This window comes from Leuciscus leuciscus, assembly GCF_965113295.1.
Source record: "Leuciscus leuciscus genome assembly, chromosome: 1".
Classification (NCBI taxonomy): Eukaryota; Metazoa; Chordata; class Actinopteri; order Cypriniformes; family Leuciscidae; genus Leuciscus; species Leuciscus leuciscus.
The window spans coordinates 11,874,649-11,887,737 of record NC_138725.1 but is presented as its reverse complement, the minus strand read 5'-3'; the positions used below and the strand labels follow the sequence as shown (position 1 = coordinate 11,887,737).

General features: G+C 37.5%; 1 protein-coding gene and 1 long non-coding RNA gene across 3 annotated transcripts in view; both read left to right on the top strand.

Annotated features, from left to right (window-relative positions):
• LOC309499866 (uncharacterized protein) overlaps window positions 1–13,089 on the top strand; it is a 186,291-nt gene that overhangs the window by 113,843 nt on the left and 59,359 nt on the right. The window lies entirely within an intron of this gene.
• LOC309476709 lies at window positions 6,720–10,144 on the top strand. The gene is made up of 3 exons (XR_014198317.1): window positions 6,720–6,811; window positions 7,734–8,168; window positions 9,866–10,144. It is a non-coding gene; the product is annotated as an uncharacterized lncRNA (long non-coding RNA).

Here is a 13,089-nt window from a genome sequence, read left to right as displayed (position 1 = left end):
TAAATAATATTATTTGTATACAGTAGCCTAGTAGGCCGGCCTATTGAATTATTATAGTCTTTTAATCTCACCTTGTAAATAGATGCTCATTTTGACCATCATTTGTATTATTCCACCCTAATTTCATGTATATTTTATGTCTTTTAGGAATATTTTTCCAAATTTGCGTTGCTGCACTTTACATGGCTTTGTGTGCGTGTGACTGTGTGTGTGTATGTGTGTGTGTATGTATGTGTGCCCGCGCGCGATGACGCAGATTCAAATTATCCGCCATTACTTTCCCGTTGCTTAGTCCCGCCCACAACGGTCAGCTGGTCAGATTTGAATTAAGAGTCATTTGCGAAGAGCAGGAGAAAGGTTTGCTAAATGGAGCATCAGCCCTGATCTCTTTGAACTGAACTGGAAGTGGTTTGTGTGCAGATTCCAGAAAGATCTGGAAAAACACTACAGTAAAACATTTGAGGAGAGTGGTGAGATACCACATGAATGGAGAAAATACTCAAAACATGAAGCTATTGAGAGTTTACGATATGTGTAATGAAGCAGATAAAGAATGAGACTCTTATGTCTCCTCTAAGATTCAGATCACAGATGGAAATGAGTTTCTGTGACCATCATCAGTGAGAATCTGAGCTCATCTGCTTCATCAAATACAATTCAATTCCTCATACATGATCTGAACTACAAAACAATATGTTTCTGAACATATGCTTAAATGATAAAGCTCAAAATGCTTGATGAATATTAGAGTTTATTACTAATCAAAACAGCTTAATCTCTATCATGAACTGACAAATATCTGTGATAAGGATATTAATGATAGATTGTTGAAATATGATTGAAGTGCTAAAGCTCAGCGCTGCTAAGAGGAAAGTGTGAGGAATAAATCTCATACCTGTTGATCTAATTTATATGATTTAATAGCAAAATCTCTGAGGACTCATCATGAATTGACTGACCTGACTGTGTTATTTTACACTTATTTAATATGTACTCGTATTGTAAAATTACATTTTTACTTTAGGAATTGAAATGATAAAACTGTAACGATCTATAGCAGATATTCATTCGATGACAGGTTTTCAGTCTTTACTCAAATTCATTACTTAGACATTACTAAAATGTGTTTCATACAAATAATGTTTATTACACAATACTATGATCAAAATCTCTAATGCTCCATGGTCTTGTTGTAACGGTCACCAGCTGGAGTGCCCATGAGAGCCACCAGAGGGCACTCCACACCAGACTATTATCACTCTCACAAACTACATTTCCCAGAACTCACTGCCGGACTCCTCATCATTGATTGCATTCACCTGTGTCTCATTACCCTGTTAGTCTCAGCCTATTTATACCTTGTACACACATTCATTCCCTGCGAAGTCTTGTTTTAGTGTCACACTGCAATTCTGAGCATTCTCCTGGTTTTCATGTCTATTGGTTTTGGATTTCTTGCCCTGTTCCCTGGATTACTCTTTTGCCTCTGACCCCTGCCTGTTTTGTTTGTTTGTGTGTTTGTTTGTACGGACTGCTGTGTATGACCTTGCTTGTTCTTTGGATTACCCCTTAATAAAATCTGCATTTGGATTCTCTACCTTCGTGTCTTGGAGCAGTTTGTGACACTTGTACACACACAAAAAATTTTCAACGTCTCTTCAGTGGTTCTTTGGGGTTTAAGGCGTTATAAAGCACCGCTGCCACAAAGAACCCGTTAAACCCCTGTATAATTCTTTAAAGGCTCTCTTAGTCTATTTGGGAAATGATTAAAAAATGACATTAAAATACAGTAAAAAAAAAAAAAACTGGCAGCACATGGTGTTCATCAATTACCATTAATGCAATAACTGTTAAAGATATACAGAAATGGTCAATGACTGGCAGAAGCATCTTCCAAACAAAAACAGATTGTTGATGACATTTGAAGCCTTGCTTCGGCCTGACTGGTTCAGAAAGCGGTTCGAATCTTGGCACGGCATTTTGACAGATACATAAACCCATGGTTTAAACCCAGGCACTTTCCAGTTTTAGAATAATAATATTGCCACTTCTGCCTATTATGACCAACAAATTGATTTACACACATTTGATAGCCCCATTTATTTCAAGCCAATTACATACACAGTTATGTTATACAACCATTATATACCACCATAAACTACACATTATACTCATATAAATAGATTAGTCTATGTGGAAATAAATGTTTTCTTCACCGTTATTTCTAAACCTTAACTGGTGCAAAATACGGTGTATCACAGATCACATCAGGTCTCTGTAATGTATCTGTTGTTTTACACTCTTTGACCACCAGGTGATATTGTGAGCAAATGAAGATCGAGAAATGAACGTTGAGATATGTGTAATAACCGTTTTACATTTAACTAAACCCAAAAGCATTAATACAACTTTTTATATAAAAAGGAAACCTACTGCAATAACATAGTCCATTTAACAAAGCATAAACACAAACACAAACCAAAGACTTTCATTGAATGCAAAATCTCAGTAGTTTATATTTAGTAAAAAAAAAAAAAAAACATTCACACAAAGCATAGCAAGTCAATTCAGTTCAACCTTCCATCCAAATTATTCACCCCAAATCACAACAAACAAAAATGTAGATAGAGTTCAAGACAAATCAATGTCCATGGATGATGCATATAAGTATAATAGAGAGAATAAAGTATTATCTGAATTCCTCATCAAAGTCCCATAATGTCCAGTATATCCTCCAGAAAATGGTCAGTCTTAAACCATATGCTGTATTCAATATCAAAGTTCATGGACAATAAAGGTGATCGTCAGATGATGCGTTGAAGAGATTTTTGTATAAAGGAATTTATTAATATTTTCCGTCTCACGGACCATGATCCTCCGGAACACAAACAAGTCCTTTTTTAAGTTGAGCATAAAACAAATGTTTCTCAACAAGCACAAGGCAAGGCAAGAGCTTCAGCTTTTGCATGATGATACATTCACTCCTTCTACCATATAACATGATTAATACACAAACATGTCGCCCTCTAGTGCCCTCTAGTGGTGAGGAAGAGAACGTGCCCTATGCTTGTGACCGTTATAGTGTGAACCACTTGGCTGAAAAGCTTCAATGCTTCATGGGGCTTCATCTCGCCACCACTACTTCTTCCTGAAGAACACACGTTTGTTTAGACACTCTTTGGAGACTGGAAAGCAGGAACAAACGAACCGCTCGGCTCTGAAGCCAAAGGTAAATGTGCATCTGCTTCTGTATTTATACCCAACACCGCGCCAAATCTCTATGGGTTAGTTTACGCTCAAAGGTGATTGGGCTCTCAGGCAGGGGTGGACTTAACCAATAAGCAGGTAAGCAGCCGTTTAGGGCCCCCGGGAATTAGGGGCCCCTGACAAATACCAAGAAGCCTATCCACATTATTCCTATATGACCCATGACGCTTTGCGTGAATTGGTGTAACTTCCGTTCAGCTGTAAACAATCAGTGAAAGACTAGCTCTATGGACGCAATAATATATGTATTTTAAACTGTGTACAATTACATTATACTACTCATCCTTCAACCATTGAACATTAAAAGGACATTTAAAGTGTAAAAGCATCAACATCAGACGGTTAAATATCACTGTGGTAATCTGCATTATGTAACATAAGTTGCCTTAAAAAAAAGTTTTACTTCAGCATTTCAGAGTGATTTTGACAGATAGTAAAGTGTATTTGCCTGTGAAAACAAACCTGGAAAGAGACGTGAGGATTTGTGGAGAAAAAAAGAGAGATTCTTCTGCATTCCAGTGAATTATTAATGGGATAGATCGTAAATTAAATCGGCAGAACAGACCACAAAGGAAAAAAGAAAATAATCATGAGGAAAAGAAAGCAGCGACTGAAAAGAGCTCTATTGATATTCTTGTTATATCACGTCACGTTAAAATACCAAGTGTAACTTTATTCTCATGATATTCTTAAAAAAAAAACATGAAAGTAAACAGATAGCTCATTGAGTCAGACTGAGGATCAGCTTTATTTGCAGGGCAACTTTATGATGTGAAATTATTCATTTCAGTCTTTTTGAATGGAAGTTCCCCAAACCAGAAGTGCCTCCCATAATTCAAAACACAGTAAACTCATCAGGAATAAGGTGGATATAAATCATATATTACTTATTAGTTTTCTGTCATATATTAGGCTATATGGCCTGTCTATAACCATTAAAGGGGTCATATAATGGTACATGCACTTTTACAAGTTGATTGTACTGAAATGTGTGTTGGCAGTGCCTGTACACAACCATCATAAAATGATAAAAATCCATCCAGTGTTTTTTTTTTTTTTAAATCTTCTTATATGTTTCCCCCTCTCCTGAATCAAGCTGTTCGATTTTGTGACGTCACAAAATCGACGCCCCTCCCACAGTGGTTGATTGACAGCAGCGTTTCAACACAGACCCGCCCTCACGCCCTCGTGAGCGAGCTGTCAATCATAGCCCGCGCGGACCGGCGCGTTCATTGCTGATAGCTGGAGTCCTGAGTAGAATGGCGTCTAAGCGATTGTGGTGTTCTGTTCTCGGGTGTTATAACGAACACAGCAGTCATGCTGATGTTCCTAAATCCGAACCGTTGAAGACGCAGTGGCTGAGTTTGTTTTCGAAGGGAATATTCCCCACGATCAATGTCAATGCTGTCATGTTTGCGCGAATCATTTCACCAGGCTGCTTTATAAATGAGGGTCGGTGGAGAGCAACTGCGCCCGACTGCAGAATCCGACACCTCCGCCTAGCTCGCGAGAGATTTTTGACATACCTCAGCATGACATCAGAACAAGGCTGACGCACTTGGACACATTTCTAACCGGCATGCATCTCGCGCTGATCACCGGTGATCGGTTCTGCGCAGATTTTGCTCATCTCAAACAAGCCTATTGGCCCTCATTTATCAAAAGTGCGTACACCAAATTTCCAGCGTACACCTGGCGTACACCCAAAACCACGGTGACTTTGAGATTTATCAATATGGACGTTGGCGTACGGCACGCTCAAATCCTACGCCAGCTCAGGAGGTGGTGTACGCACGTTTTGAGTGCGGGAATGCGCAGAAAAACAATTCCTAACACCACAAAACGCACTGACAAACTAAAAGATATGATATATTATGACCCACTGTAAAAAAAACAACAACATAGTAATTATAAATGTCAGTGTTTATTTTTGTGCAACATGGACTTAAATGTTTAATTTGTGTGACTTTACCAAAGCATTTGATTTGTAGGCATATGTATTCCTTAAGTTGCGAGCCTGTGCGCTTTACCTGACGTTTCAAGCCTTGTTAAATACTTTCGCCTGGCTCCGCAGCGCGAGTCTCCGCAGACTGCGCGCGCACCTCCCCAAACGGACGAGGCGTTTATACTCGACGCGCTCGCCGTTGTATATTCTTTAAAACGATGGTTAGGCCAGGGTTAGGCCCGGCAGGTGTGCACGGACTGGCTTCAGTAATGAAAGGCTTTCAATGACCAAAAAATAATTCAGACTGACAAAATAATAAAAATTACATTCTTCTTCTTTTAAATAATATAATAATACAAATAATAATAATAAAGACATTCTTCTTCTAAATAACAATAAGCGTCATTAATAATAAAAATCTAGAAATCAATTTTGTTTCTTTCCACTTCCCTGGTTTCTCTTTCTCTTTCTCAAAGAAGTTTCTCTTCTTTGCCGTCTTCCGTGTGTCCATGGCGTAAAATGAGGGCGTGGGGGGAGCGGAGACTTGAATATATAGGGGCGTGTTATTCTAATGACGCTCGTTTTCAGCCGCGGCATTTATCAAGGGCAGGTATTGCGTACACCTGGATTTCAAAGGTACGCACAGCTTCATAAATCAGGCGGTGAGAAGAGTGTAAGCAAAATCTTACGCCAACATATACGCCCGTTTCTACGCAAGAATGATAAATGAGGGCCACTGTGTTTCAAACAGTGTGCGCACAGAACAGAGGGGCGGGGTGAGCAAAGCTCATCATCATTTAAAGACACATGCACTTAAACCGCGTGCTGAAAACAGAGCTGTTTTTGACCAGGTAAAATTAGTGTTTTCTTACAATACTAATGAGAATTTTTAATTAAAGTATATTACAAACTTTTCATTTAGACCCTAAAGAATCATATTAGCTTGTACAAAAATGACATTATATGACCCCTTTAAGATTTTAACGTTATTATTACATCTGCTTGAATGGTCGACGTGACGTCGATCGTGACCAACTGAAAGAAAGCAGAATCTATTAGGGGTTGTGCTTGAATAATTCAATAATTTATACTTACACATCTATTGTGTAAAATTTGACACAACCTGAGTTGTCCCTGAGCACACACACTACATGTGTTAAAACTGAAACATATGTTAACTTATTCAACCACAAAACAACAACAAAAAAGTTCAATTCTGTTCTCTTTTACTTTATAATGCAAGTGTTTCTCTTTTTTATCAATTAAGCAGTAATATGGTTAAATAAACTTATATGTATAAAACCCATATTTACAATGAAGTCATTTTCATTCTTATCTTATAAAAACATTTTCATCTTTTCATCTTTTTTTTTTTTTTTTTTTTTTTTTTTGTCTTACTTTGTTATTTTAAGGCTTATTTTGCCCATATATTGAGAGTGGTTTGCGGTGCACAAGTTTGAGGGCGGAGGAGAAGGAGGAAGTGGGAGGGTGATCACGTGCTTTGATTCGACGCGTGAAGCGAGAGTTCAGTCGAGCTTCTCCGGCTTCATCATCATTATGCAAAACACGGACAGGAGCTTCGATCTGGACTGCAACAAGGTCAGACTAGTGTAATATTGTGATGTGTTTTGGGGTCCCGTTAATGTTTAGTTTGCAATATCAACTTTATTTCGTAGTAATTTATCAGGCTAAATGAATGCAGACGAATGCAGCGAAATGAAACGAAACCGAAACTAAACACAAAATGGCCGATTTTAGCGCGATAATCAAAAGTAGAGAGCTATTTTGTAAACAGACTTTGTTTGGAATGACTAAACAAATAGATAAAAAAAAAATAAAAAAAAACGCGCCACAGTTTGGTTTTAAGCATGCAGTCATAAGCAGACCAGTGAAATGTAAACAAATGTAATCTACACTATCCTCCTAACATAAGATAGTAATTAATGCATTATAATTTTTATTATGAAAAATATAACCTAACTGTAATACACTGCGTAACAGTGAAGTTATTGAATATTTTTCATAACAAAAAATCATACAAATTATGCAAAAATACTTTTTTACCATCAGGATAGCAGTGATGTGTGAACTGAATTTGGCAACAATGCATGTGGGTTGGGGGTTCAACTATGTAATTGAACTTTAATACATAAAGTAATACATCCTTTCCATTTAGCTTTGGCCCGCAACAATAGAATAATAACAAACAAATATCCCAGATAGCACACGTACTTCTGGTCGATGTCGGCCCGATGTACGAAGTTCCATCGACGCGATGTCGCTCAGAGAGTGTTTGCTAATCGGCAATATAAAAAAATAAAATAAGCTCCTTTCAAAATAATACACCCGTTACATTTGCTCTAGTTGACTTTTTAATGACCCTTTTTCATGAGCAATAAGCAAGATGAATCTGACCAGAAAGGATAGATTTTTGTGTTGATGTCAAGACACCTTCAGAACAGCCATCTCACTTGCTATGGTTATGAGCACTAAAATTCTCATTGTCTCATTAATTTTTCAGGTTTGATGCTGAGCATCCTGAAATGGTTTTTGTCAAGAAAGAGGCAGGCAGTTACGAATTACCTTTCCAGATCCTTCTGCAAGGCATGGATTTCCCAGATGGAGAACCGGTAATCCTGACTCCTCCTGGATTATCACTCCAGAGGCAACAGTACCTGTATAAGAACATCCACCCTTTCGTTGATTATCCCTACAAGGATACTGTTTGTCCAAGGTCCTACCAGTTGATGATTCTGACAACAAAAGTGCTCGAGAAATGGACCTTGTGGTGAACTTGGTCTTGGAGCAAACTAAGGATGCTGAACTGGGTCGGGGTCGGGGTCGCGACCGTGGCCGTGAGTGTGGTCAGCCACCGAGATACAGGAGTCGAAGCCCTCACTAGGCCACTGGGACAATGGCCCAAAAAAAAAAAAGAACACTTTGTGGACTGTTCAAGGTCAGATGTGACTTAAGATATAGACCGTAACCTCATCCCTGATTGAGAGCATATGAATTTTTTTTTATATGTTCCTGATGAAATTTTTTAATGAAATTTTGTGTGTATAAATGTTTAGATGTGGTGAATCAATGGTGTAAATTTAATTTATTTCCCTTCATTAGTAATATGCGTAGCTAAGGACTTAATTTGGACACCTTTAAAGGCGATTTTCTCAATATTTAGATTTTTTTGCCCCATCAGATTCCAGATTTTCAAAATATATTGTCCTATCCTAACAAACCAACCATACTCAATTTAAAAAAAATACCCATATGACTGGTTTTGTGCATGGGTCACATATGGTATTGCTGTGCTCGAAGTGCAGTGCTTCTCACATGTTGCTGGTACACTGGTTGCCCACCACATGCAACACAAAATCAGGCTATTAATTAATTGTATACATTGCGCTTTCTGAGCTTTTAGAAGCTGTACGAACTAGAGGGCTGCATTGGGATTGGAGTTCTGTGGACCCAACGAAAATCTCGCGTTTTACCTTTGCAGTGGGTGGGAGTGGGTGGGAGTGGGCGGTCAAAAAATCCTGTAGTTCTGCAGTTTGCCGCGTAACACTAACAAGAAAGGAGTCAACAAATGAAGTTCACGCAGTCATTCAGTAACTTTTCCTCCATAGCAATCTAGGCTAATTCATTATTTCATTAATTCGTTAAGTAAATATGCAGCATGAATTACAACGCCTAGATATCCCCCCAAAAAGTGTCAAGGAACTTTCTTCACAGAGTTAAATGTTTTCAGACCAGAACTCTGTCAGATGACAGTCGAATGGCAGTTTTCGCATGTGATCATGATAAGATTTTCGTTAAATAATACATCAAATTTCATATCGCATTTCCCCAAGAACACAGAATATACGGCACGTGTCACATGGGATCCTTCTGTGATACTTTGGGTCTTTTTGAAAAATGTGATGCTGGTCGCTATTTACTGCTATTATATGGACGACCAGGACATTTTTAAATTCTTCTTTTGTGGTCATAAAAAAGTGGGGCAAACAGCATCAGAACAATACCATATCAGGGTGAAAAAATTATGACTAAATTAAAAAATTTTGGGTGAACTTTCCCATTAACTGCATTGACACTATTATATGAGAACTGAACTGAGCTGGACGATGACATCACAGTTTTCTCCAGAGCGGCATATATTTATATACAGTGAGGAAAATAAGTATTTGAACACCCTGCTATTTTGCAAGTTCTCCCACTTGGAAATCATGGAGGGGTCTGAAATTGTCATCGTAGGTGCATGTCCACTGTGAGAGACATAATCTAAAAAAAAAAATCCAGAAATCACAATATATGATTTTTTAACTATTTATTTGTATGATTCAGTGTATATGTATATATGTATATTAACTAAATTAATAACTTTTTTAATAATCTATTTTCTTTTCCCATAAATTCAGCGGGAGCGGGGTTAAGAATATAGTAAGGACTGAACGGATCAATTTTCTACGCAATATGACTTAAACCCAATTGTTTTAATTTTCATTTAACCTTAATTTAATGTATGCCTTTCTTTCTTCTAAGAATCTAAGAGAATATATTTTTTAAGGTGAATTCTCAGCCTTTTCTTCACATTGTCATGCAACAGATGGAGACAAGACATGTAAGAAGCAAATAGATATATTTTATTTGCAGGTATCGTTGAAGAAGCAGTAGAGATGAATGGGTGAGTATCAAGGAGTCTGACAATTTGGTGAAACTTAGGCCTTGTCCACACTGACACAGATATTTTTTATAACCGTGATTTTTTTTTTTATGCGGTTCGGCCGTTCGTCCACACGTAAACGCAGTATTAGGTCACTGAAACCGAAATTTTTTTGAAAACTCCTGTCAGGGTGAGGGTTTTCAGAAACGGCGGTTGCAGTGTTGTCGTGTAGACAGTAAAACGGGTTTAACAGCCTTGCGACGTCAGAGTGTGCGCCGTTATCTGCGGCTTCTGATTGGCCAACGTGGCTTTACGATTAGGGTTATATAGGATAGGTTTTTTTTTAAAACGCAGGAGGAAAAACTCTGGTTATAAAAATACCCGTGTCTGTGTGGACTTGGCCTTTGCTTCCAGCAGACTACCGCTGTGATATACATGTTGGGAGGGTCTTTATTATATTATTTTTTATATAAAATACACATTTTTTTTCTCAATTGTAGCTATAACTCTGGTGAAGCCACAAGCTTGCAAATTCCACCTTAAACATCAGCTTACACAGCCATTGATTAATTATTTTTTATTTTTATTTTTTTACATTTAATGGGTGTAAAAATATTAATTTGATACATTGATTATAATGACCAATAATATCCAATGTATTAGAGGGCATCTCAGATTACATATGCGCTCTTGCATCAGACATGAGCTGAGCATTAAGCTGGTTCAGATCATACTTATCTGACTGCTACCATTTTGTCTATTTAAATGGAGAAAAATCATAACGATCATAACTCCAGTAAACTATGGAGTGCCACAGGGATCTGTGTTAGGCCCTCTATTATTCTCAGTATATATGAGGCCACTTGGAAATATTATAAGGAAACATGGAATTAGTTTCCATTGTTATGCTGATGACACTCAAATCTATATTTCATCACGGCCGGATGAAAATGCTAAATTATCCAAATTGACAGAGTGTGTTAAAGATATAAAAGATTGGATGACGTGTAATTTTCTTTTATTAAATCCAGACAAAACAGAGGTACTACTTATCGGCTCAAAAAACCGCCCACAAAACCTCTCGCAATACAACTTTAATATAGTAGGATGTCCTGTTACTTTATCCTCTACAGTAAAAGACCTGGGTGTTATACTCGATTGCAACCTGTCTTTCAAAAATCATATTTCTTATGTTACAAAAACCGCCTTTTTCCACCTTAGAAACATTGCTAAGCTACGTAATATGCTATCAGTTTCTGATGCAGAAAAGTTAGTTCATGCATTCATGACCTCGAGACCTAGATTACTGTAATGCTTTATTAGCCGGTTGTCCTGCATCCTCAATTAACAAGCTACAGTTAGTCCAGAATGCCGCCGCTAGAGTTCTTACTAGATCAAGAAAATATGATCATATTATAACACCAATTTTATCATCACTACATTGGTTACCTATAAAGTTCCGTATTAATTATAAGGTATTGCTACTGACTTATAAAGCCCTAAACGGCTTAGCTCCAGTCTATTTAACGGATTTTCTATCGCCCTATAATCCATCGCGCTCTTTAAGATCACTAAATTCAAGGCTTTTGGTCATACCTAGGATATCCAGATCCACCAAAGGAGGGAGAGCATTTTCACATTTAGCTCCAAAACTCTGGAATAGCCTTCCTGATAGTGTTCGTTGCTCAGACTCGCTCTCCCAGTTTAAAACTAGATTAAAGTCGCATCTCTTCAGCCAGGCATTCGTATAATAGTTTTAATCTTACAGTTCAAATTACAATCCGGCCTCTAGTTAATAAACGCCAGAGGAGAACTGGCCCCCGACTGAGCCTGGGTTCTCCCAAGGTTTTTTTTTCTCCATTGGGTCACCTGATGGAGTTTTAGGACACCATTAGGTCACTTGATGGAGTTTTTCGGTTCCTTGCCACTGTTGCCTTTGGCTTGCTCAGTTGGGGATATTCTGGGGATATTTAATTTGATTTTATCAATAAATTCCACTAGAAACAAACCTTGTTGTATTATTTTAATTTAATACTGTGAAGCTGCTTTGATACAATCTGTATTGTGAAAAGCGCTATACAAATATACTTGACTTGACTTGACTTGACTTGACATGAGGCATGTGAGATTGAGGACAGAAGATCAAACATATATAGGCCTACATTAAGTTGTTAATTTTGTGAACCTTTTCACTTTAAAGATGGGACTTATCTGTATATATGACAGGATTCTTTCAGTATTTGGTTCAGTAAATGTTTCTGTTCTGAATTCCATGCTTAAGACAGAAAAAAAAAAAAAAAAAAAAAAAACTAAGAAGAATTTCAGGATTCAGAGAAGAATCAAGACTCATCTGAAAGCTCCTCCTCGGGCTGCTCAATTCATGACCCCTTTAAAACCCCTTGATCGTCAGGGATCACTGGTGATCCTGGATTATTGTTGTTCAAAATTCATTACTCGTTAAAACATTAAAACGTTAAACAACAAATAAAAAACGTTAAAACGTCAGCATTATGAGAAAGGTTTAAGACTCCAGCTTCGATATTTGACCACTGTTTATGATTAAACTGGTTTGCAGTGACATTCATATCTTAATTTATGCCAGGAGTGCAAATTAATTAATCTGTAATGATCATTATTTTGAATAGAAATCATCACTCATAAAACATTCATTCTCGTCTTCTCCGGTTTATTTGTGTTCAAATACATGCAATATACAGCATCCGTCAGGGCTATTAGTCCAATGCTGCGCATATTTGGAGAAATATTGATTAATTATCACATGCTAGTAAAATACTTCGTCATACAGAATAACATTTCTATTCATTTTCCACTGAATTATGCGATCTGAAGAGCTCAAACAGTGAACGGAGCGAGATGTGTGTCTCTTCTTCCTGATTTGCATCAGATATGACATCAGAGCTCTATCATTCGCTGTACAGCTGTCAATCATCTCACGTGGTTCAACGTGACCTCTTCTGCATGTCCTGCAATTGTCCTGTGTAACACTTCCTCATTCTGGACATCCGTGATAACAAAGAGAAAGTGTCATTTCTTCACCAGAAACAAGTATCTAATAAATGCACGATTTAAGTATATCTGTTTTGTGTGTGATTTTCATGCGATTTGGGGTTTGCATATGAATAAAGAATGTTTACAGAATGCATATGCTAGGTAAGGATAGCCCATAGCTTCATCTAAAATGCTAAATATAACA